The sequence below is a fragment of the Microcaecilia unicolor genome, chromosome 4, assembly GCF_901765095.1.
Source record: "Microcaecilia unicolor chromosome 4, aMicUni1.1, whole genome shotgun sequence".
NCBI classification, from domain to species: Eukaryota; Metazoa; Chordata; class Amphibia; order Gymnophiona; family Siphonopidae; genus Microcaecilia; species Microcaecilia unicolor.
The window spans coordinates 130,508,349-130,513,716 of NC_044034.1; positions in this window are offsets into that span (position 1 = coordinate 130,508,349).

Consider the following 5,368-nt stretch of genomic DNA (forward strand, 5'->3'; position numbering starts at 1 on the left):
AAACAATCAGCAGAGGCGAGAGGATCAGCGGCAGCAGGCAGGAAAGTATGGGGACCTTTCCTGCCCCGAAGCAAGCCACTACATCCCCAGGATGATGTAAGGTATGTTGTAGGGAGGACATCCAGGGCTAAGGGGGAGGTGGATGGATGGTGTGTGTGTGTGTGTGTGTGTGTGTGTGTTTAGGTGGGAGGGACGGGAGGGAGTTGAAGACAGAGTAGTCTCTGTTTCCCCTTCTTGACTCCCGTCCCCCTGCGCACAATTCAAGGAAGTTTATTCAGTTTTGAGATGCTGGTTATTACAAGGATACCTTGCACATGTTGTGGGCAAAATTTAGAGCTTACTCATTTTAAGATCATTTAAACTCTTAGTTTTACTTGTAGGACAGGTTGCAGTTAGGGTGCATAATCGCATGTCTGGAAGGGGAAAGGGATGTGTAACTGGGATTGGGGAGATTAATTGTCCTAGTGTGTTGTGGGGGGGGGGGTTAATTATGGGTGGGAATTGTACTCCCTGGTGTGTTGAGAATTGGCTCAATGGAAATTGTCCTAGTTAGGAATTGGTGGGTGGGAACTGTCAGTAGGGAACTGACCTAGAACCCAGAGCAGACTGTAGAAGTCTGTCCGATAGTGGCTTTGATTCCCAATTGCTGGAGTTGCCATCTGAGCACTGCTTAGTTTGTTGTTGGTTTCATTCTTTCCATACCATATTCCTTTTTGTTTATCCCATGCATTTTTAATTCAATTATTGTTTTCATCACCACCTCCAGTCAAGTAGGGTTGTGCCACATAATCAGCAGCTGGAGGCAGAGAAAAGTGATTGTCCAGTAATGTCATCATCATTATAACAGCCTAGCGCAGCCCTAGACTTGCCAATATCCCATTCAAAAGCTGAAGTTTAACATTCTAGGAAACAATCATAGCTATCCTCCTTTTGAACAAATCAAAAACATACAACCCATCAAGGACCCTGCCTTAATCTCTGCCACAACAATAATCATACAATCTCTCTGACATTTATGATACTGAAGAGAATAACAGGAAACCCAGGACTGACCCAGCATAAATCAAGAAAGGAAATTACCAGGCAAGAACAAATTACACCTTCCTTAGCCTCCTTTAGAACAGTCAAGACAAATGGGACACACCCAAGCTTCAAGACCCAGGAGGGAGGAAAACAATGCATCCCTGAGAACAGCCTACCAAAGACATCATCCACCCTTCTCTTGCCCAGAAACAACCTATAATGCCTTATAAAGTATGTAGTGATGACCACATGCTGTTCTGCAGATATCCTTCAATGAGACCATTCAAAACTCCGACCAGGAAATCACCCGCACCCTTATTGAGCTCAAAGCCCCTGTAGAACTGCCCTGTGGCTCAAACGGAAAGCTGTACCAATAACCTTCTTAGTCTACTGTGATAGCAAGGATTTTGATGCTGCCTTCCTTTCTACCAAGAAACATGGAAGACAAAAAGATGACCCAAGATATGGAAGGAATCTGCAACCTTCAGGTGCCAAAGTAAGACTCTGCACAAACCTAAGGCAGTTAGTGCCGTATGACTGCAGAACTCATGATTAGCAAAATCAGAAGACAGATGGAACAGATGAGAGAACTCATGAGTTCAACCAGGAAAGCAGACTAAAAGAGAAGCTCCCGTAGAAATGGTCTAAAATGTACCTTTTTTTAATCTTCATTTTTGAGACCCCCCTCCCCCCGCCTCCACACATACACCTCAATGAAACTGTGCCTCGCTAAGTCATTATCAAAGCCCAGTAAGATCCAGACTTTTTGGCTACTACAGGGGGCTAAAAGGCAGAAAAAGATCCTTTAAAAGAAGAAAAACAATTGGTCAGCAAGACCACAGGGGCATTAATTACAGCCACAATTAACTGCACACACTGAAAACTATATTACTGGAAAACAATACCATGCAAAACAGGTAAGTCTATACTAGTTGCCCCTTTGCATACATATATGTTCAAAAAAGTAGTTCTTACATGCATCAGCACCCTAAGCACCAGAGTGTAGGAGGCTGTCCGCCCAAAAAAGACCGTCCCAGATTCCAGATGAAAAATCTCCAGGGATTACGGCAACCACTGAAACCAATGCAGCATGGAGCTATGTAACCGCAACAAATAGCAACCTGAATGCTGGGGCCTCACTGAAAAGGCCCAAGTGGAGCTATTGCTCCACATTATTTCATGAAGCTCCCTAAGAGCTGAGCCTCCTTGGACAGGTACAGTGGTTGACTTTGTGACCGCCATAACAAGGACATCCACCTTCAGAAAGACCCAACACTTCTCAACCTCCTCAGATATGCACAGAGATGATCAAGAGAATCGGCCACCCCGAGTGGACCATCTGGGAGCTCCCACTCCACATTATCATGCAGATGCCTTATTAAGCGAAAAATGCTTTAGGGCCCTGAGAGCCTGCTATGGGAGACTTAAGCATAGCCAAAGCCCCCGCAACCTCATCTAAGAGATGAGACAGCTCCTCGCAACAAAAAAGCCAGATCCCTTGGGATGGCTCTTCCACAGACTCCCAAGAGGAACTGGGAGCCCAAGATGATCTCCGAGTCCTCCTCCACTCCCTCTGAAGAACCAAGATCCTCCAGATGACCAGATCTGTTCTACGGTGGCGAGACCCCAAAATAAGGCCCCCGCCAATCCCCTTGGGGCCACCCTCACCAAAATGATGAGTTAGGCTTTGGGCTAGGATTAGGTCCCAACAGTCTAAAAGAAACATTAATGTGTGGCCAATTCACAGAGGCTTTCAGCCACAGGTTTACTGTGCACAGAAGCAGTGACCAAAGTCCCATGTTAATGAGCTTACTAGCTATTCTATGCAATGCTCAGAAAACCTGTACATTGAAAACCACTGCTCTAGTGGCTAAAAACTACCAACAGTTTGAAGCCGTTGTTGGGGTCTCTTGCTAATTCTCCTGTCAGTGCACAAGCGCTGACTGGCTCAAACACCGACAGGAAAGTCAGCAGCACACCGGTTTTCTAAGCCCAACTGCCAACCCCCCCCCCCCCCCCTCCCCAATCTTTAAACCTCCCTGGGGTGTCCAGCGGACTCTTCCTAACCCCCCCCCCCACACACACACACACACACACACACACAAACACACACACACTACAAACATCCCTGGTGGTCCAATGGACCTCTTCCTGCCCCCCAACTAAAACCATCTCTGGTGGTCCAGTGAAACCCCCACCCCTGACCACAAAAAATAAATGACCTTGTGGTCTGCAAAAGTTACATAACTTCTCTAACTTTTTTATTCTTTCACACAAAAGGATGAGGTGTGGACTGTAATATTACAAATTGTTTGCTCTACAAAATTCATTAAAACCACATTTTTGTTTCTGTGACTGTCATAAATACTGGAGTTTTGCACAGAGCACCAGCCTATATTCCCATTTGATGAGTGGAAAAAAATCAGTTTCTGTATCTCCATCTGTTGGTAGGAGAATACAACCCACTTTACTATGTATGTATGTTACTTGTGCAAATTGTGGCATCTGGACGCTAATGCTTTTTTGGCAGATTTGACAGGCTGCTGATAATGCCAATAGCATTCTATACATATTCATAAGCATAACTGGTTCTGACCTTCCTCCAAATTCACTCTACCCTATGAGCCTGCTTGTTTGAGGAGGTGCAACCCATGGTGAAAACCACTGGTGACAGAACTTTTCCAAATGAAAAGGCAGTTGCTGCATTGAAGACCATGACTAAGAATAAAATTTTATAATGTAACCTGTTTATTTAAAAGATAATGAATCGGGGGGTGGGGGGGGGGGGGTCACGTGACCTTAACCAGTATGGACGCAGAGGGTTGTTCTCTCACCAGCTTCGTTTCTTCGAGTTACATAGCAGCCTGCATTTTCACTTTTTTCTGGATCCTACCATTGCGATCTCTGTGTGCTTGACTCAATGGCGTCAAAAGCAAATAGAAATGGCGGTTCACACTCTTTCTACCCTGGCTCCAAGTGGAACAAAAGTCCGATGTCTCTACTTCTGAAAAGGCCCTCCAGGCGCTGTTGCCTCCCGATAAAACGGACTCCCTTGTGGACGATATTCGGGCGTTACATGCCCTGATGCAGCAAAATCTCTCTGCTACTTCCCGAGATTAAATCTGAATTGGCCGCAATTTCAACTCAGCTTGTTCAATTTAACGCCCAAATTGAATTCCTAGAGGATCGCATGTCGGCTCATGACGCATTTCATCTGGAGACGAGCCGGAAGCTGAATAAAATTGATCTTTTGCAGCGGGAGGTTGAGGGTATCTCTAACCGCTTAAGAAGAAATAGCATTCGTATACTTGGGTTTCCTGAGCAGTCTGAGGGTAAAGATATGATTCAATTTTTAAAAGCGCTTTTTATAAAAGCCGCAGCGCTCCCAACTGACTCCATCATTGATAAAGAACATGCTCACCGCATTGCGATGCGGCCTGTTCCTGGGAAAAACTACCCGTGCCCTGTAATTGTCAAATTCCTGCAGCATGACCAGATGATGTCAAATTTAAATGCTGCCCAATTAAAATCCCCGGTGCTCTAAGGTGAGACAAACTTCTCCAAAGTTACTGCTAAAAAGCGAAAGCTGTTACTTGTCAATGCGCCCTAAGTTGAAGGCTATGGGAGCTCCGTATGGTCTGCGTGTATCCTGCAACTAGCACACATCTTTCAGAATACTACTAAGTACTATAGTGACCCTGCTGACTTACAGAAGCTCCTTGAAAGCGGTTCTCATGATGCAAATTGATGTTTTCTCTCTTTCACGTTTTCCCCTTTTAAGGAGATATGTTTTCATGGCTGTTATGTGTTCTTCTTTTGTGATATTTTAATATTGTATGCTGGCTTAAGCTTCTCCTGGTGTCTAAACTGGGCTCATGTGCCCCATTCTGGGTTATCTCACTTTTGCTCTTTTTTTCTCCTTTACGGAGCAAGCTTTCTTCCCCTGAGCGTTTCTGCTTATTTCTCGTATTTCATCACATTTACCTTTTCTTTTTTTGGAGGATTCTAATCTTACTCACTATTTTTTTACCTTTACCTCATGCATAGGTTTGGCACAACAGGACTAGTTTCATATTTTGTATATTTTTGTGATGAATCTGCAATTGCTTTCCCTTAATACAAAAGGAATCTCCAATCTCATCAAAAGGAAGCAGCTTATAATATATTTGAGGAGGAAAATAGCGGATATCTGCTTTCTGCAAGAGACTCACCTGGATGCGCAAGAAAGCTCTAAATGTTTGGGTAAATGGTTTGATCAGTGCTTTGTTAGTCCCGCAAAAGGTCGGAAAAATGGTGTCAGTACTCTTCTTAAGAAATCTCTGCCTTTCCAGCTAGTCTCCCATGT